The 21431-nt window shown below is 41.5% G+C and overlaps 1 long non-coding RNA gene across 5 annotated transcripts in view; it reads right to left on the reverse strand.

Moving 5' to 3' along the window:
- Positions 1 to 21431, reverse strand: part of LOC141740474 (uncharacterized) — a 73903-nt gene that overhangs the window by 44018 nt on the left and 8454 nt on the right. For 3 of the 5 annotated variants that reach the window (XR_012586056.1, XR_012586055.1, XR_012586052.1), the window contains exons 5-9: positions 20646 to 20725; positions 17139 to 17316; positions 15864 to 15960; positions 15215 to 15371; positions 4624 to 4759 (exon numbers count right to left, since the gene is read on the reverse strand). This is a non-coding gene — a long non-coding RNA (uncharacterized LOC141740474). The remainder of the gene's footprint in view (positions 1 to 4623; positions 4760 to 15214; positions 15372 to 15863; positions 15961 to 17138; positions 17317 to 20645; positions 20726 to 21431) is intronic. The other 2 variants (XR_012586053.1, XR_012586054.1) reach the window with 2 other exon arrangements.

Genomic DNA, 21431 nt, shown 5'->3' on the forward strand with positions numbered 1-21431 from the left:
CTCCACATGACTAAATCAGGCTCATTGCACAATCTTGCCCTCCCAGTTACAACGGCACGTGTCAACTTAGCTGGTCCAAACATCTCCCAATACGCAAACCAAACAGGATACTGTAGACCAAGCTCTGCCTCAATATACATGAGCTGTTCCCATTAGATCAAAGGGAAAGGTAAATATAGCTGAGGCAGAAATTGTCTCCATATGTCATATGCAGCCTAACTGGTGTTTTATAAAACGATACTTACTGTCACCAGCAATCTGTGAAAACACTCCCAATTTCCACGGGATCTTCCCCTTGCCATTCTTTTCAACTGCTTAGAAAAAGCTTAGATTTTTTGCACAGGAATTTTTGCAAGCAGAAAGTCTACACTGACTTTTCAACAAGAGCTTGAAAACCTCAGTCCCAAATGCATGGCATGCTTTTGGAGTTCAGAAAGAAAGTGCCCACATTTCAATTTAGATTAGTTAGACGTATCTTGATAAAAGCTGAGGTCTGACTAACCTTCCTCACTGCTGCTTTGAGCAGGACATACGCAGCATTGAGGGCAAACTCTTTCCTCTCAAGTTTGGCTTCTCCTTGATGAATACATTACCTACAGGCTTTTTAGCACAGATTTTTTTGGTTTTGAAAATGGCCAGACAAATACTTCACGTAAACCTCTTCCAGACAGCAGATAACTTCTAGCTGCTGCTTGGCCGATGGATTTTGAGAAATGAATATTCGAAATTCTTAATGTCTTTGATCAGATAAATGTAATTGCTTCAAAAAAAAGTACGTGTCGCGAAGGACTGGGAAACAAATTCAAAACGTGCTTTCACAGCCAGTTAAGGTTATTTACAGAGAGGCTGGGCTTCTACAGCCTTTTTCCCCCTAAAATTTGTCCTGTGTTTATTCACGGAATGGGAAGAAAAAGGAGCACAAATCTAAAGCCGAAGGGTTAAAAAAATGTAGTTTTTTGGGGAAGGCTCAGGTCACATTCCTCTTGAGCCAACATACGCTTTCAAGACTTTTATCATCGTTAAAATCCTAACCGATAACAAAACCAGAGCTCCTTAACCTTCTTGCATCACCTCCTGTCGGAAGGTTGGGAGCCCAGCTTGTAACAGGGTTGGGAAGGACAAGCTACAAACATCATGGTTTGGCTCCAGCACTTTTACTTGATAAGTCCAAAACAGTCCACTTTGACAGGCCCTTTATATGCAAGCTTGAAAAATAACCTATTTAGCATTCCCCAGCCCCAGCACATGATTTCACTGGGAAACTATGCAAAAGATACTTTGGAAATAAATATGCACAAGAAATTACAACTCTGTCTGAATGACCCCCTACCTTGGAATGTCTAGAACTGTGAGAATTATAAGGTCAGGAAATATGTACAGGCCTAGTGCCTCAAAAAGTTACTATTCCTTATTAGGAATCTGCACAGACATGGAAGCAGGAGTTGTATAAACTAAAAGGAAGATTTTTTTCCTGTCGCTTACATGCCTAGTCCTTGACCTATCCCATTTATAGTTTCCTTTAAGATGCTATGCATTGCGAGTTCATTTGTTTCCTAGTAGTCCTCCAGCAGTGATCTTCAGATCCAGCCAATACTGCAGACAGCACGGGGCTATGTAAGCAGAAGCTTGAGATTTATATGCCTGTAAAATCACAGGTATTCATTTATATCACTGCTAACAATTTTGAGCTCTGACTCTACAATTTCCAGGTAAAAGGTGCCCTTACTCTCTGTCTGAAAACCTTAAATGCAGACATATAGAACTGTTTAGTCTGCTTTACTATAAATAGGAGGTAATATGTTATTTCAAACAAAAAGCATACCATAAACTACACACTTAATTTTGACAGATTGTGCTTTCCTATATATGGCGCGTTCCTGCTGTGCTTTCATGGATCAAACTCCCATTGACTTCAGCTGTGTCTCCTAACACTGCAATTCCAAATACTGCCTTTTGTTATATTTCACACCTTTGGGGTTTTTTCCTAATACTTTTCTCTGCATAAAAGTACTCTACTCCGCAATATCCAATTGTGGGCTTGCACAGGCGACACAAAAGCCTCTTAAAAGCTGAAAAGCGCTTGCAAGAAGAAATTCTCTCCATTTCCTTTCTTCTCCCCCCACCATTCAGATGACATGATTAGACCATCAGTTCTCAAAATTAAGGTGAATACTGCTGCTGCAGATCGCCCCCAAAATCTGCAAAAGGAAAATAACTGCTTTTACATTGTAGATAACCTTTCAGCGACCATTCTCCTTTGTATCCCCCCGGTTTGCAGTTAAATTGCACGGTGTGTTTATTCTTCTCGTGAGCAGGGCCATTATATGACTTAAAAGTGTTACTGTACATAGCACTGACATGTCCATTAGATCCACACACACTGATATGTAGATTACAGAGAAGTTCAGGTTACCCAATTAAGGATTTGAGCTGCATTTTGGAAACCGAGAAGCAGGAGGGAGCTCTGGTTGGAGTATTTCAGTATACATGCTGATGAAGACACCGTCTGTTTGCAGAATATTGGTCCATCGGGTCCCAACAGTGGCAATCAGAGGGAGAGTGGGATTGAAGAGAAAGACCCAAGCCCAAATACGAATTCAAAATGCTGGCTCCCAGTTCGGCCTCTGAGAATTTAACAAATGAGACTGAAAAGAGGAGACATGGCTTGTCCTCCTGCCAGCGTGGAAGTGGGGTCTGGGCAATGGGTGTGGGTAAAACCCACCTCAGGGGGTCCCGGGGATGCCCAGGGCAGCCTGCCTCGTCCCCGCATCCCATGGGCGCTTGCCATCCTGCCTCCTTGCTTGCACCAGGAATACACTTTCGGCCAAAGAGCCCACACAGCCAGACACAAATATAAAGTTAAAATAAAATAAAATAAAAAAAAACAACAAAAAAACCCGTCTGTACCATGAATATGGCCCAGCCCACATTTACTTTCTCAGTGCTTCATGGCTGTGGGGTTAGGGCAGATTTTGCCACATGAGCCTTTCTGATTTGAGCCTACCGTTGGTTATCGCAGATTGTCAGCTTTAATTAAAAAAACCTAAAAATAGCATAAGTGGTTTTCTGAGCCTTTGGTTAAGCTGAAAACCTAGGTATTAAAACTGCCAAAGATGACCAGTGACTTAGAACTGGAAGACTGAAAAAACATCTCCTGGGGGGGTATAAGGCTTTTGTCTTCGACGTGGCTCTTGGAAGGGGCTCGAGCCACAATTCTGAATGCTGCAGGTCGGCAATATCGCTCTGCGGGGTGTAAACAACTCCCGTGCTGTGGGACAGCAGCGCACCTTTCTTGGTGCTTTGGGACCTGTCCTTTTTTCCCTGGTAAGGTCCGTGCCATGAATCACTGCAGGTTACCAGGAGATTCTCCACTGACTTCAACAGGAACAGAATTGAACCGTAAGCAGTTGTCAGAAGAGGACACTGATAAAGGCAGCTCTTGCCGCTTCCATTTTATTTAAAGATGTTGTTACATGCTTTGACAGTTCAGCCCTGCACATTTAAACATTTGGTTACTGTAGCTTTAGTGAAAGTGATTCTCTCCAGCAATACAAATCTCTGGTTACCAAACATTTACTTTATGCTCTCAAAAAGATAATCTAACAACATTCAGAGTTTTCTGTTTCCAAATAAAATGAATTCACGATATCCCCTCCTGTTATTGTTACAGGCTGTACAGCTAAATTTAACTCCTTTATCTCACGCTGATCTTCCAAATAAAGTTCGTTATTATATCAGGTATGTTCACGGTTAGCAATGATTGTTTAATATTAAGCACCCTTTGCCAATAAAGCTCCATATATAATTGACTGTTACAATCTTGGTTACAGCTGTTCCAATAATAAAAGCTATAATTAAAATCACATTCAGATTTTTGAGATAACCACTTTGGCCTCACTCGTGCAGAAAGTAGTACCTTGTAACTGTCCTAAAGACCTGAGCGAGACCATTTCTCCAGGAAAGGCCCATTGGAAGACTGCAGAAGCTCTTCCTCTCTTTCAATTGCTGTCTCCTTTCGGAAGAAAGGGGATGAAATTTTGGGGCCTTCAGGCATATTTCTAGCTGGTCAAATTCTCTAGATGTCCAGGTGAACTTTTGAACAGTGAGACTTAGCTGAAAAACCAGTACCGCTTTCTTTAACTTTCTACAATGTTTTCCTAATATTTTTCCTAATACCAATATAGTTAAGCTTCATATATTTGAATTGTGAAACTTGCCCTATTCCCTCTGATATTCTCTCCTCTATTTCTTCCCCATCTAGCCTCAACTTGAAAAAAATATAAGAAAAATCTATCCATATGTATTTGAGTTTGGAGTAGGTGATCGTATTCGTTTCCTGAGATAAAAGTACTAGAATCTTCTTTGCTTGTGACTCTATCAAAATGCCTAACAAAGAGATCACCTTGCTCGGACATAACGCGTCACAGTGAAGACTTAACACGCCATTACTAAGAACGTTGATAATAGATGCTAAAAATGGCAGTGGTTTAAAAAAGCAAATCAATGACTTTAGAAGTTAACTTTGCGGCATGCATTATTTTGCACCACATAAGAAGCAAACGATAGCCTAAACTGTAGATTGGTTTAATAAGCTAAAGCAGAAAGACATACCTCCTTACTCACCAAAGCACAGGTAACTCCTAAATAGCTGCAGCCCTGAGGCAGGCAAGCATGGCCGATACTTCAGCAGAAATCTGGACTTGCCGTCCTCAAAACCTGTGACCATATAATCCTGTATGCCAAGGGACACACTCCCTCCCTGGAATGAAAAAAAAAGGTTTATTCTTTTCTGAACTATAATTGTTCTCACAGCTGATACAGCTGCAACTCTGTAGGTCATATCTCTGTTTACTCTTCAGGAACTGCATAAGTATATATTAATAATAGCTAAAACTACTACCATTCATTCCATCCTGAGCAGCCAGCCTGCTTTGTGGCAGATTAGGTGGAGATCTATAAAACAGAGCTGACCCTGCTCTGGATCTAATACCATCACATCAAAACATTCTCAGGTGTACGCTCCACAAAAACAAATTCAACTTCACCTTAAACAGCATAAAGAAATCACACATAGTGTTCTGCTCCACTCCTCGGTTTATCTTCCCCCTCCTGATACCAGCAGCACAAACTAAGGTAATCCCTGGTAATCTAACCTTACAATAAACCATTCCAACCAAACTTTGAGAGAACCAGATGTGCAGAGTAGCCCCTTGTCTTGACCCAGTCATCTTACTGGGGCATCGTCCAATTTTCTTACTATTAACATCACAAAGGACTAGCAGTTCAACTCTTCTTTCTTTAAATAAAGCAATCACACAGGGAAACTAAACACGCTACATATTTAAAGGGATACAAATACACATCGTTAAGTGAGAAAAGGAAACGAATGAACTTCCTACCAAAAGACTAGCTCACTGTCACCAGGACTTCAGCTACAGGCCAAAACTTCAGCCAGTGCCCACCAGTGTTATTCCAGGCACTTCAACCACACTACTCTAGTTCACACCCTCCAAAGAACTCAACCCTTGCACATGAGCATGCAATTATGGCTAGGCAGTCTTGACCACTGGAGGGTTTCTTCATTGCTGGGTCATCCTGAAATATTCCAGGAAAAGATCTGTGGCATCTGAGATGTCCTCTTTTCTCCTCTTTATCCGGTATCGGTCCCACTGTGGCTGGCTGAAGCTTTCTTCTTTTGCTCTTCATTCACCTATTTAGCCCCTGCCTGGCGGGGCGGACTGGGGGGCTGTGTCAGTGGTACTCAGCAGAAATGAGATGCTGCCAGTTTTTGAGCAGGCTCCTAGCTCATCTGAATCGCTCCACACTGGGTGCAGTGATTTAGGAAAGCCCCGCTGACGTGCAGAGCTATTTTGCAACTGTGCCCTTACGTTCATCTATTCCATTCAAGTGAGTGAACACTACTGTGGAAAACTTTGCTTCCGAGCTTCCTTGCATTTTAAATTTACACCCAAAATCTGCAATGAGAAAGTGGTTTGGTGGTCCCATACAGAAATAAAACCAATTTGTTTTTATGAGGGTAATGTACCAGGCTAAATAAAAATAATCTTACATGGCACTTCAGAGTGAAAATGAATTTTGGGTAATTCAAAACAGTAACCTACAGTGTACTGACCTACAGAGGATGGGTAAACCCACCCTTTCCCTGCCCCTTGGTACACTAGTTATGTAGGACAGTATCAGGTTTGGTAGCAACCTCCTCGTTGCATCATTACAAAGTGCTTTACAAAGCAGCTCTGCTACCATGTCGGGTTCAGCGTTTATGTTGCCATACATTATTTTCTGAATCTGCACAAAGAAAGGTATATCTCGGACCCCAGACATCAAAAGGGAAACAAGTTTCACACCTGGTCGCTGAGGTTTCCCACACGTGGCTACTTTAACTTCATCTGGCCAGCTCTTAGAGCCTGACAAAGCATCTTTATTCAGCGTCAGGTTTGAACCTCTCACTTGCCACAATAACTGGCCCACTTCTCCCCCCACATTTAAGAAGTGAACACACACGATGTATTTTAATGTAATACAGGGCTCCCCTCATTGCGTCTCGTTCATTCGACAGCTTCTCCTATCTGGCACCAAAGCCTGATTAAATATTAACATGGGGTGGATCCTATTATTTCCTGACTTCCAAGAATCCATTGGTAAATTGAGATCTAGCTGCTAAAAATTTCTGACACAACATAATTTGTATTGAACCCCCTTTCCATGCCAGAGTGCCAGTGTTAATAAATCAGGCTGTTCACATTGAATAAATCTATTTAAATACTTATAAAATATTAAAGATGCATTTGGGAAAAGCCTCTAAGGTGATTGTTGCACCCATGCACCTCACAGTAACTAATTTATTAAAGAGTTTGCAAACCTGGGAAGGAAGGGAAAAGAAAAATGGTTTCATAAACCAAGAGCAGAAGCCAATTTTTCAGCTCAGATGATGAAAGGAAGCATGCATTTCTAATCAAAAAGACAGATACGCCTTTTCTCTCCCACCATTCCCTCAACAGCAAAGTGCCTTTTCATCATCAACAACACTCCATTCCTAATGTCTGCCGAGGCCTTTCTGCACCTTCTCCATACACTAGTAATGTACACACAGCATCCCTTTGAAACAAGAGCCCATTAGCCGTGGCAGACTACCTTTTCACATGAAGTCCTTCCGTTGGTAGTCATCAGCAGAGTGCTAAATCATCCCAACTGGGCATGCTCACATCATGGCAGTGGGATAAACAGATATTTAGAGCCGCAGAATTGAAAACTGCTTTTCTACTTTTCTTGAAGGTTTATTTTTATTTTTTTATATTTTTTTTTTTAGGAAAAGTCATAAACTACACAGGGACCATCTAGCTCTCCTCTCTCACCCCCTTCCCTCCTTCCTTAAATACAGATTTTTTAACAAATCCACTTTTGCTTACACCCAGGTCATCTGTAATTTTAGACCTTCAACCACCAGCCAGTCCCCTTTAAAGACTACATAGTAAATGCGACCATAAATTTGCCCCACAATAAGAAACGAGTTTGAGCATGCCCTGCAAGAGGGATTTATGTGATTGTTTTCCTTCCAGTGGGCGTGGTGAAGGGATATAGAAACTGTCAGCGAGAGCAGCAAGCGGGGTGATACTTCACAATAGCTACCTGAGTAATGCAAGAGAGATTAAGCCTAAATTGAGGACTGCCATTTCAGAGGACAATTAATTTTCAGGCTGTCGTAAAAGCTCTGTTGACATTTCTCAGCCGAGATTTTGCTTCTCGGTAAGGGTTTAAAGAGCTTTGTTCAATACAGGCAGTGGGGCTGCTGCCGTTGTTTGGGCTACGTCCGGGGAGGGGGGGGTGTTCCCCATAGAAAAGCTTATTTCTCTGACAGGCAAGAAAGCTTGTGTGTGTTTTGTTAGTGCTCACTTCTAGATCTCCACCCGAGAGCCCATCTCAGACTCAGACTCTCGACAGACGTTTGTCTGTAAGTGCCTGATTTGGTATCTTAATGTGGCTGGGCAGACCAAAAATGAAGCAACCAAACCATAAGCAGCTGCCTCAGACCACATTTGGGCAGGGTCTGTTTGTGAGACCCCTTTTTTTTTAACACCTAGAAGCACAATGGACTGTAACTAGGGATGGGAAATCTATTGATCTCCAACTATGCCACATGTGGGTAAAATTCTTTTCTGCATACTCTGGTCATCCTAAAAATCAGTAAATAATTTTACCGCAAGAGATTACAGATGATGGTTCCAGGTCCACAATGAGAAATCCTGGCCCCTGCCTGACAATAATGCTAGAACTGCCTTTTGCTTTAGTAACAATAATCATAGAATAGTTTAGGTTGTAAGGAACCTTAAAGATCACCTAGTTCCAACCCCCCTGCCATGGGCAGGGACACCTCCCACTAGATCAGGTTGCTCAAAGCCCCATCCAGCCTGGCCTTGAACACCTCCAGGGATGGGGCAGCCACAGCTTCTCTGGGCAACCTGGGCCAGCGTCTCACCACCCTCATAGTGAAAAATTTCTTCCTGATAATATCCCATTCAAGCTCACTATGACAAGAGACTGGCATGCCCTAAAACTATTTGGCCAGCGTGGCCTGGGGCACGTTCTTCCAGAAGGGAAGGAGTCGCCAAGTGAGATACTGGGCAGCTTAGAGAGCCCAGAGACAAGAAATGAGTGAGCTAAACTTTGGAAAAGGTCTTCTGCTCCAGCGAGGCCACTACGAAACTCCAGATCACAGTACCTGGTTGTAAGCATCCCCATTGGAAGTGGTTGGCCTTGCCACTGGGTCTAATTTATTACCAGTGACAAATTGCCTGCCAAGATGCAGCTGCTTTGTAGGAATATACAAATGTTTGTGTACAGAGACCAAAGGACGAAAGGGTTAATTATCCAACAAACTCAGGCAGAAGGGGAAAAAAGTTTCAAGCTCAGGGAGGTTATCATTGCCTTTTGCGCAGGCTGGTTTTAATCACTTTCTTGTACCTCTCCCTGACTTCATTTATCAAGCCTTCACATAAAAGTTGCAAAGTGAGGTTATTCAGCGGATACCTCCATTCATCTCGGATGATTGACCAGGGTGGTTTGCAGTACAAGCCAACCTGGGTGATGGCATTCCTCTTGTTTTCATTGCACAGCCTGCTTTCATTTTATGCTGTAATTGTGTTTTCACAAAACCATAACCAAGCAGGCTGCAGATCCCAGGTTCCAGATTTATTTACAAACACCCCTGACCAGCCCCCTCTGCCTTCTCCTGTTATCTGCTTTATGCTGCTTTGGATCTTACCGCCAGGAGTCTGGGGTGGATTAGCACAAGATAGGAACTAGATCCAATCTAACCAAGGGGACCTAATCAACCCGTGCTTCCACCCCCGCTCCTCCTCCTCAGCAGAAATCCTGCTTCCACACAAACATTTCATGGGAACTGGTATCTGATCATAAATACTTCTTTGTGACTTTGCAGGAGAGGTGTCAACCTCAGGCAGGTAACAGAAATGTGGGGCTCACTTGACAGAAAGAGGTGAGCTGCTCCAGAGGCAATTCAGGAGATGTAAGGGAAGAGGCCACGTCCCTCGACAGGCTGTTCAGGGACCTGAGGACCATCATCTCTGCACCTCCACCAGACGGGCCATTAAGGTGAACGAGGCAAGTTATAGATACTCTTCCTACTCAAGGTGAGTATATATGGGTGAAGAGCAAGAAGAAAGCAAATAGTTTAACCATCTTTGTATTAATGCAAATCGGAGTGAGTTGAAATTTCATCTGCCAGTAAGGCTTCAGAGCTGAACACAAAGCAAAATGTGATAAAAACCTTCTTCCTGCCTTTTGTGGAAGTAAAACCACCAGAATCTGGATCCCGCTGATTACTAAACAGCTGATTCACATATAATGTAAGGGGTATTTTTGTGCAGCTCAGGAACTTCAGCTGGGGTAAATCAGCCTATTGATGGCTCTGAAGTCAGTTCACCACTCCGTTTCCAAACTTGATACAAATTTTGCAGTGCCCTTCCTTCGGGAAACATACATTGAGTGCGAAAAGCCCAGCCAGTGATTATGAAGAGTTCCTGTCGGCACTGTTCATCTGCAGTCACTTTTTAGACGAAAAGCCTTTTAGATAAAAGTAGCATTTCCATCTGAACAACCTGCACCAGTTTGGATGGGAAGAGGAAGGGTGACGGGGCAGAACAGCCGACCAAGTCTTTGTTCTATTTAAAGCATTCCAATAAGATTTCAACCACAGAATATGGCAAGAGAACTGATCACAGGGGAAAATGCAATTAAAATACCTTCCTGCATTTTGCAGCTGCAAAATCGTTGGCAAATCACTGTAATCTGGCTTTGCTGAAGTGGAGGGCATGAGTCAATGCACCAGGAAAGACTTTCAGCTAAGTACTTTTCAAGTTAATAACCTTGCTCAGGGACAGTTCAGAGCCTTTTATACCTTCCCTCATAGAAATGGGGATCCACAAGTGACTTTTCTTACTGGCCTTTGCTTCCACTGCTGTGCTGAAACCTTGAAGAGGCTCAGTCCAGTGACTGCCCATGCCCGTTCAGGTGCAGCAGACAGAAAAATTGAAGCTTCGGATTGATAGAGATTCTGTCGCTGTTTTTTTACCTTTAGGTTTTGTTTCTGTCTCTTAATAGGAGACTGGTTTTGTAGATTACAAATTAACTTTGAGCAAGAACAGCAAATAAATCCATCCGGCCTGAAGCAAGAAGAGCCTTCAGGCGGGCATTTGTAGGCTTTCTTTAGGAGGGCTCCCTGGACATATAGAGGGAGTTCATTAGTGGTGGTTTGTATATCACTGCTGCTATCTTGTTGATAGCATGCTTGTCTCCAATCTTCTTTGTCTGAGTCCAATCCAAACTGGAACTCAGACAGAAATAATAACCAGAGAGGGATTCTCATTCATTTTTTCATCTCCTTCCAAATTCCTTGCTTGCAAAGGTAGTTCTTAGATTGCACCTTTGACAAGAAAAGTCTTCCACTATTGCTTGTGCCTGGCCTGAGACCAGTCTTCCTGAAATTATTTATTCTTTTGTGTGTGTGTGTACTAAAGTTGAATATTAAGATTAAAAGGAGCTCTTGGTTCTTTCTCATCAAAGACCTGAATGCTCCCTGACCCCTCAGTGACCTTTTAGGTGATGCTTTGGGGAGGCTAAAATCTTCGAAAAAGCAAAGGCTCGAGACCATGAATGTTATTAGCATTAGATGCGGAGAAAGCCCTTGATTGGGTGGAGTGGAATTATTTGATAATAGTCTTAATACAATGCTGAATTGGAATCACTTTTGGAGGTAGATTTCTTTCTCTGTGTGACCTATAGCAGATGTCAGCATTAATGTAGACAAGTGAAAAGTTCTGTTCTTTTCTGGAAATATTTATAACACAGGCATATTTTATCATAAAGCTAATGAACAGGTTTTTAGCAGGAAGATTACTAAGGTTACCATCCTGCTGAGATGATCATACCTTGCTATTACAAATCTAAATTGAAACGTTACCTTCCTGAAGAGATGAGAAAAAGATTTTGCTGCATAGTGTTTGAGACAATAAACTTTGGGACAGAACGGTAATGGAGAAATGAATGCATCAAATTAAAACTTGGCAAGAGAGGAAAAAAAAAACCCCACCAAAAATCCTTGGGTTTTTTTTTCCCCTAAATTTTCAAAAGACACATTCTCCAGATGTAAGGAAATGAATCATTAGAGAGAAAACCTGGCATTATCCCTGTATTAAATCTGAGGAATGAAGCAGGATTCATTCAGGGCTGCTTTTTCTTTGAGGATGGCAAAGATTAGCTGATTTATGTGGGAAATTTTAAGAGAATTTTTTCCCCAAAGATTTCACAGATTCCCTTGCTTCAGGATAAAAATCAAGTTTTGTGGGCTTTTTGTTTGGTTTTCCTTTTTCCAGTGTCACTGTAAATCAAAACTTCTAGAAGATTTTTCAAAAAGTCATCAGTCTTACTGTCAGTAGTTCATCATTATAATCAGCGTAACCTTTTTGTTGCTCATTTCGGTGCACTAGCCTATTTTATATCTCCTGCAACCAAGCAGGGGGGAAAAAAAGCCCTATTTGAACTTTACTCTGTGATGTAATATCTCTTTGTTTGTACTCCAAAATTTTATAGGCCCCTTTTGCTATTGTGCCTTATTGAAAACTCATGCCTTATTTGCTGTTCATTATTATCTTTTCAATATTTCTGCTTCTTAAGATTCCTCATCCTCTTCAACATTTGTTTCAAATGATTTTTTTTCTGGAAAGGTATGCACTTGCATTTTTGGAGGAACAGGCATAGTGCTATTATCTATCTGCTTTTCTAATTCTCCCGGTCTCTGTCATGAGCTATATGTTGTCCAACAGAGATGTTTGCAAAGCACAGTAGTTAAGAGTCTGCAGATCTCAAATGTTTTGTGTGCAAGGATGACGCAAACAGGTTTAGAGACAGGAGAAGGTAGGCTTGAACTTTCGTTTACTTGTGAAACAGTAAAATTGAATAAACGGATGAGAAGACAGTCCATTCTGCAGACATACGATACTCTGCTAAAGTCAATCCTAAAACACAGTGCTGCTGTATTTTTAATGCACTTGCAAAGTTTCATCTGCAAATTTCATTAATATACTCCTGTAGATCCAGGATGGCTTCTCCTCAGGAGTCTCTACTTTCTGGATCATAAAGTTGTCTTCACTATAATTTAGGAACCTCTGCGATGATGCATGTTCAGCTGTATTTGTTACTCAACAGATGTCTGGGTAGTTAAATTCCTCCATGAGCCTTTATCAGTACTTCTATTCTGGGATTCCCAACTGGTTCAAGATGTACCTCGCCTAGTCGGCAGCAGAACCACTGCTCAGAGATCAATATGCACAGCTTGGGTTGGGCTTGTTCAGCATGGATCTAGAGTGGCTCATTCCCCTGACAGCCCCCAGTCTCGCTGCTCAAGTTGACCATGTAGGCCTGGACTGAACGTCTTGTTGGTTCCTGCTCAAGAAGTGGGTTATAGGGGCAGCTGGGGATAGGTCCCACGTTCATAATTCTTGAGACCATCTGCTGCGGTAACTGTCGCTGCTCTTCCTGTAGGGCTGCCGCCTGGGCTTGCTGCTCCTCCATAAATTTCGACAACACCTGCTGCTCTCACTATTCCTTCATATATTACATCTACAACAGAAGCTCAAAAACACACGCTGCTCACACTTCATTTAAACAGCTACCTTCCCGACATAACGCGCCAATTCCAAAGCCGCCCCTTTGAGGAGTTTGGTTTCAATAAAACAGGCGTGGTAACGAGTTAACAACGCTGAGGGTGAACTTCTCTTCAGACCTACCCGGGGTTCTCCAGCCATCCCAGCTGGTCTTCCTGCTCTCTGGGTCATCTCTTGTCTTGGAGAACCACTTGCAGCCACCTTGGCCACCGGTTTCAAGGACTCAGCAGGATGCATTTAACCTTCTGCCAGAAGGATCAACACCCGGTAGCAGTGTGGGAAAGTTGTAGGCAAATGCTGCCAGCCTGCTCTATTCCCTTAGGCTACTTCTTTGCATTACATATTAAGGAGCTTTCCCTAGAGCTGGTCAAAGAGTAAAATAATAACCTGATTTGCAACTAGAAACACTGAATCTGGATCACTATGATTCACAGAGTCATAAGATTAGTTATTAATGAGTATTCAGCCTACTGCTGGGTATCCGTGAAAATGCTCCCAAACCCTCAGAGTTTAAGGAATTGTAGCCTGAATGATATTCACCCAGGAATTTTACATGTTGTCATTCTTCTATCTAGAAGTATTTGTCATCCAGGGACCAGAAAAAATCCCAGTCGCTTTTTGGTTTTCTGAGCAATCAAGAATGAATAAACACAGTCAAAATAAATGGTTTGTTTTCAGTAAGCTGAAAAGCAATTGTTCTCTTTCTGCACTGGCTGTGCACCCGTAAGTATTAAATTTACAGGTGTTGGAGTTGGTTTGCAAAACATTTCTTATTAAAAAGATTATTATATTTCCACTTCCCAGCAAAGGCATAGCTAATCTCCACTGTAATTTCAACTAGTCCTGTTCTGCACTCCAGCAACTGCTGAAGTTGCTCCTCTGGCACGGGAAGTTTTGAGTCCATTATAGGCACCTTTCACTTTGTCTGAAGCCAAAGTGCTTCCTTCTCCTCCTGAAAACAAGCAAGAAAGGAAGGAGGTGAGATACTAGTATTTGAATATTCCCCATTAGTTTTGGGATTTTTTCCCCTCTGTTAATTTTTCTTCCAGGACACTTAGACTAAGTTCATAAAAGGCAGGATTCGTTTCAGGACACTACTCACCATTCAAAAAGAAGGTGAAGTGCAACCAAAAAGAATTGTTTCTTCCTTTTCAGGAACTAAATTGATCTCTTTGCCTACACTCCTCACCAAGAATCCAACTTCTTCTGGCTAGCTAGCAAATATAAAGTCAAACACCTGTTTACCAGACACAGAGCTATGTCTCTGCCGTTGCCGATCCATCTGTGGAACATAAACATAACTTTCACCAGCTGCTTCTTTTAGCATGGGCTGGTAATGGAAGCCATTATAGAGCATATCAACAACATACTTTCCTAATAATCATGGGCCAGAGCATCACAGGGTGTAAATTGGCAAAGCCTCACAGAAGGTGATAGTGCTGCGCTGATTTACACCATCGGAGGACCTCACCCCGCTGTGTTTGTTTTCTTCACACCCTTCTCCTCTTAGCACCCTTATTTTCCTAGTTTCTAGTTTGTTTCTGTTCTTTCCATTATATTATACTAATGAGGCAACATGTTGTGGAATAATTCCTGGGCCCAGCCCAAGCAGTAATGGATAATTACCTTGGGTACCATACAGCCTCAATATTAATGATCCTAAGAAAACCTCTGAAGATTCAGAGGTGCGATACTGCAAAGACTCCAACTGGATTTGGGCCAAATGCCCCATTCGTATAAACACGCTCAACCCTATTGACTTCAGGAGAATTATGCCTGCTTTTGTTTGTTGCAAATGTGCTGTAGATGATTCACAAAATCATGCCCAACCACGTCCACACTCTTTAGATTTAAGTCAAGCTTGAAATCTCCCAGCACAAACAGAAGATTCCTTTTTGTCTTGCATGAAAGCCAGTGTGTTACGACTGTAATTAAATTGCTGAGAGATCCCCTTATCTCTCAGGCTTCTCGAGGATGCAGTAATGAGGGTCTGCTCTTGACAAGCATCAACGTACCTCTTTCCGTGTGTCACATCAGTTAAGAAGGTCAGGATCTTGATGGTGACCCAAGACAACATTTGTCCTATGACCAGGCAGTTCATTTTCCCTTCAGTGTAAAGGGCAGAAAGGCCGTGGGACTTTTTGACTCTTCATTTTCCAGTCAGGAGACAACCTGGGACTCAGAAAAGAAATTCCATTAGTGCCTGACGCTCTCAAATGGGAAAAACTTGTACACCTTCAGAGATGTCGAACCTGGGGAAGCCCATCCTGTGGAATTCAGCCCAGAAACAGTAGCAGTCCCTAAGACTCACCATTAGAATTCACTTCCTCTTAGTAATTTTGTAACCTACACCGAACTGTGCTTTCCACAACTTCTGCAGTTGCAAAAATCAACGCTCACTTCTAATATATTCCGACTTAAAGTGTGCAACCTTGTTTAAAATGCACTGCTAAAGCATATATTTTCATGTATCGTTATGTCTAAATGCATGATAACCAGGTTGAAAATCAAATTATCTGTGTTAAGGTGAATATTACAATGTGACTACTGCCTGCTGTGCCGCGAATGAATCTTGTAAACACAATCAAATCTCTCTCTTTCTCTCCCTCTCACACACAGAGAGAGAGACATGCACGCCCTTGCACAAGAAAAGAGATTCTTCACCTTCTGCCATCGTATTGTCACAGCAGCTCATGTTTATTGTGAATGACATCTTCAGCAACAACTCAGCATGAGCTCCGGTATGCTGGAGCTGAACATCCTACCAGGAAAATCAGCAGTGACATTAAAGTTGTTTCATGAATAATGAAAAAATAAATATCACATTTACTGTAGGTACACAAAATGCTTTGTTTAACTAAAAGCGTTTGCAGAGAAATTCCAGGTCTCTGAGGGCAGATACTATTTTATTAACTGTGGATAGAGAACTTATTTAGATGGAGCTGTTTTCATTATATTGGTAATTTTCTCAATTATACAAATGAGAGAACATGCGAACAGTACTATTAGTAGGATATGGGCTTCTCTTTTACAAACCTCTAAACTCTAAGAAAATCACAAAACAGCAAACCCTCCATGCTCACAGCCAGTGAGTCTTTCGGCCACTTACGTTCTGTGTATGGAGGTTTAAATACATCTCCCAAGTCCAAGTTTGTGTAACAACAGTTTTAATCATTTATGGGGTCAAAAAGGCTTCAGAGACAGTAATGCAATTATAGAAGTGTATAATGCAAAAGAGAATTCAATTGTCTCGATGCCATACAAGGCAAGCTTATTACAGGATCCCAGCAAAAGACGCTCAAAACATGACTGCACCGCGTCCAGAGTTTTGCTGGCAGCATCAGTGTGTGTTCCTGCCAGCCGTCAGAAGCTCATAATCACAAATTTCAGGGAAAAGAAAGAAGCCTAGTTTGAATTATGGGGTTACAGTGACCAGAGATTTATATAAAAGTGATTTGTGTGGAAATGCTATATTTTGTCCTATTAAGGACTGAGCAAACGCACTTTTTACATAGCATTAATGTGTCGGGCAAAAGTGAAATCTTTCAATGATTTCAGGCTTTGTGCTAGACTGAAATTTGTGATCCTAAAATGCAATGGCTTTTAATGAAACACAAATATACTTGCTTCCAGAAGCGGAAAACAGTCTCACTACTGTCCTTTAAAAAAAAAAAAGGGGGGAGCTGTTATTCCTCATTCTTTGGAATGTTTCATCCATATTCATAGCAAGAACCCTGAGAAATGTTCCAAAGTGCCAAAAAGTATGAAAACTAATACCAAACATATTGTCAATATCCCACTAACTATTGCTTATGAACTTATCAGCACGGAAATAGTTATTCTCAGTGGAACTTTCTGAATGGCAATCATAAATAATCAGCTTCATAAATAGAGCAACTAGTAAGTACAGGCTTGATATTAGCGATTCAAAAGACTCACCTCTTTCAAGGAGGGTGAAGAGATTTGCTTTTTAGCTTTCACTGAGGCAGGCACAAAAACGGTGTCTTTTCCATAAACCTAGGTCTCCCATTTTTTATAGAGAGTGGTATAGTTTATGACTTCTTTCTTGTGAGTTCAAGTTGCCTGTATTTCCTATTCATAGAGAAACGCTCATTTCCTGTTTAAAAACACACATGTATTTATTCTTATTTGTTTAACAACATTCTAAATGGTAGTAACAAAAAGAGCAGTGAATAGAAATAATCTACCTCACTGGTACCTGTACACAAAGCCTCTACTCCTTCTTATTCTTTGCCTTTAAACAAGACAAAAAATTAAGTTTTTGGTTTTTTTTTTTTCTTTTTGACATGTGCCAATGCTTGCAGCAAAAAAAATTAAGGAGATAAGTCTAAGGTATGTTATCTCTTCAGGCTCCCACTGCCGTCAGGTGGGCTTAGGTGGATGGTTCAGAATTCCTCCTTACGGGCTGCAAGGCCAAATCATGACTTGAGGGAGGGCCAACATTTAGATCTGATACACAGGAAGAGGTGCATCAGGCATCCCTCGTCATGCAGTCAAAAGAGTTAAAAGTAAGCAAACGTACGAGCAAGTAAAACCCGTCTATTAATGGGGAATGTGTAAGTCACTAGCAATGCAAGCTGTGTTTCTATCTATTATACAAGAAAGGTAAAAGTATTCTACTAGGTCACTTAGTTACTTCAACCAGATGGAATCCAAAATGTTCAGAAAATTAAAAATCCATTTATTCCTCCAAAGTTGCATTCCATCTGTTTTCAGACATTTATGGAATCTTTTTGCATACAGGATATGGCAACCACTGGTGCCTTGGAAATATTTCTTCCCCGTGCAACACACAGAAAGCCAGGCTGGATGTAGACAGCACTGGAGTAAGCCCTTTTTTCAGGTGCTCTTATTTCTCTTCGAAATATAGGAAACTCTTGTCTTGTTTTAAATAGAGGCATCATAAAATCCAGTGTATTATTATCTGCAAAAATGCAAGAGGAACTCTTAATCAAAAAAAAAAAAAAAAAATCAGGCTATTCCCTGCTCTTTCCACCTTGAAAATTTTAACTTTCCTGCCAGTCTGTTTCTCATTTTCAGCTTGTGGAGACAATAAGAATGATTCAGATGCTATGAAGGAATGCAGCCTGGCATGTAGTGATCTCCACCCTGAAGATAAAAGTGACAAAATTACCCCAGGAGTTATGAGCTCTAGTCTTCATCAATCATTTTTCAAGAAATATTTTATTTCATTCAACTACATATTTTGCTAGCTCTAACTGGGGTATGGTCCCCTTCCTTCTATCCTGGTTCTCAGCATCTTCAGCTTCACCAGATGGAAGGATATCATCTGGCACGCAGGCCAGGATGAATTTTCTGTATATGACACAAACATCCACATTTCCTCTGTTTCTTTAGGACCGTCCTTCCTTCGCAGTCAGTGGCTCATACAATAGTTCAGCATCAACGAGCATTATCTTGCTTGGTGCTGAGAATATTTGATCCCCTGGTGAAGCTTGCCCATAAGGTAAGTACAGGCCGCATCTATATTGTCAACTAAGTTATATTCCCACTTCTCTCCTGATTACCCATACCTCACGTTAAATCACTCCCAGCTTCTGTGCTGGAAGGAGACAACTGCATCCCTCTGAGCTAAAAGATATTCAGCAGGTATCTCTGACCCAGGACTATTTCTTTTAGGTTAAAACCACCCCAGGTTTGGTGTTCTTACAGTTCTCCAATGCTACATTAGCAGTCCTTTGCACCATAAACACCCTTCTTGCCCTTATGCCAAGGCCAGGGTTACTACAGAGTATGGGACTCAGGGGAAAACACGTCTTCTGTTATCTACATCTGCATTTTATTCACCACCCCAAATCATTTGGGTAACTGGCAGGTGACTGTCACATGGAGAGGCAAACCACTCAAAAATCCCAAGCCGGCATATCAAAAAGCAGAGAACTAGCTTTTAAGCGTAAGACTGCATTTAAAGAAAAAATACAGAAAAAGAAAATCACAAATGTGGATGATTTGTTTCGGTCTTTGCATTTTCTGTTTTGCACGTTGGGTCATGTCTTCACATTTTCTTCTGCAACCCCAAAGGCAGGAAAAAAATCAGGAAGTTAATATTCGTACTTAGTCTCATGCCATCCAAAGCTGACACTTAAAAAATAAATAAAAAAACCCCACACAAATTCAGTGAGTGTATTGCAAGACTCTTACTGAAAATCGTCACCAATGGCTTCAAGTTCTGCTATAACAAGCCTGTACTTTTCATCACTCCAGATCTGAAATCCACCATGTTTGACTTCAGGGTTGAGGACCACATGCTAAAGACCATATTTAATCAGCAGCAGAACCAGAGACTAGATTTCCTCCTTTTTTGGACAAATATTCCCCTTCAGTCATTGGGAAAGCTGACACTGAGGAAGCTTGCTGCCCAAGATGGACGAAATGCAAGCAGCAGAACAGCAAAACTAGAAAAAACCTAACTGGTGCCAGAAGGGCTGCCGAGGAGCATCCCGAGAGCGCATCCATCCACACGAGGCAGGCCCACATCTCCCTGGGTGTCATCTTCTGTCCACACAAATAAAATACCTCCCTCTCAGGAGTTAAAACTAATTAAAGGTTTCCTTTGATTACACTGAGGGACTTGGACCCACACCTCCTTACCAGCTGAAGCGCCTGCCCTGCTTCGCTTTAGTTTTACCCATCCCCTGCTAAGTTTAGAAGAAAAGGCAACAGCTGTGGCTACTGACAGAACAAGGTTGGCAGCTGCAAAACTGAGATGCCACATTTCAGTATATAATTTTCTTTCCACAGTGTCTCTCCCTAACTTTCCTCTTTAAGAGGCACTTAAAATCCATGTGTCTGACTCAATTATTGTTATTGTAGCTGCAGAACAGAATGTGATGCTGATGAGGGTCTACCTGTCTAGTTAGCTTCCCTTTCTGGATGCTTTCTTTCTTTGATTCATCATTGCTGGTGACACATGTATTGTCTAAACTATGTTCAAGAACAAGTCTCTAATACATTCAATGGAAGAAGGTGAAAAATCAGAAAACGGCGTAGCCGTTGCATGCATAAATTTATGCCCTAACTTTAAACATCCTATTTCTGAGAACTATCTTATATAGGAAGCACAGTTTCATTGCAAATTAAGAATAACGTTTCCAGTAAAATTAAGATTAAAATTTCTTTTGCTTCCTTTGATTAGGAGAGCATTGCCATTGCATAAATGCTCTGTCTTTATGAACTCATCTACAGATTCTGCGTTCCTTCAGCATTCAGTACATTATCAAATCATATCCGAAGTACTATGAATTCATGCCCCAGAGGGCATGAACCCAAATTTAAAGTCATCATCATTCTGTATATTTTCTGCTCAGTTGAAGGTTTTATGATACAGGCTGAATGTCTTTTCAGGACAATCCTAAAAATAAGCTAATGCAGTGGGGACTGAATTTATTGGACATGTACACTCACCTTCAGTTGCTGTTCTCCCTAGGTCAGTTCTCATGTGATTGGCAAGGGATCGTGACAGCTTGTATCTTCCTATGAGAAACCTGTGCAGACACTGGTAATTAGAACTGCCACTCAGTCCTCCCTGACAACAGCTACTGCAGTGGCTCTGGGCCTCTGAACTAGCTACTGCCTCTGGAAAATACTGTTTCCCAGTGTCTTCTCCTCCGTAGGCACATACCTAATTGCATGTAAACATTCTGTAATTTATTAGGCGACACAAAAACATTGGTACCTTCAAGCTGAAAATACAGCCGTTGATAAATACCGAAAAAACTACGATTCCAAAGTGTCACCTACAATGTAGCTCTCCAACTGCCTTCCCTACCTGGTTGCTGAACTAAGGATACTTCCTCAGTAACGGAAAACCGGCGAAGGGTCTCAGCTGCTTTTTTAAGGAGCCTAATTCTTAGTCAAAGTTATGAGGGTTGAGGCTTGTGAGTCAGTTCAGTTTTGCAAAAAAAAATACTCCATTTCAGTTTGAAAATGTCATTTTCTCTGTAGTATTCTAGCTCAGTCAGCCTCAGAATAAAAAGGCTCAATTACTTATTAGTATATTTTTACCCACAATTGATTTATTCACAAACCGTTAATGACTGCAACTAACAAAGGAAAGAAAATGAAAGAAAAGTAATGCAATAGGAAAATGAACACGAAGCACTTCTAGTTCATGGCTGCATTTGCAAGTGACTAAGGATAAGGCAAGATGTTCAGAAATAACTGCAAATATTTGCTGAAATATTTCCCTGT

Source organism: Larus michahellis, chromosome 3, assembly GCF_964199755.1.
Source record: "Larus michahellis chromosome 3, bLarMic1.1, whole genome shotgun sequence".
Taxonomy (NCBI): domain Eukaryota; kingdom Metazoa; phylum Chordata; class Aves; order Charadriiformes; family Laridae; genus Larus; species Larus michahellis.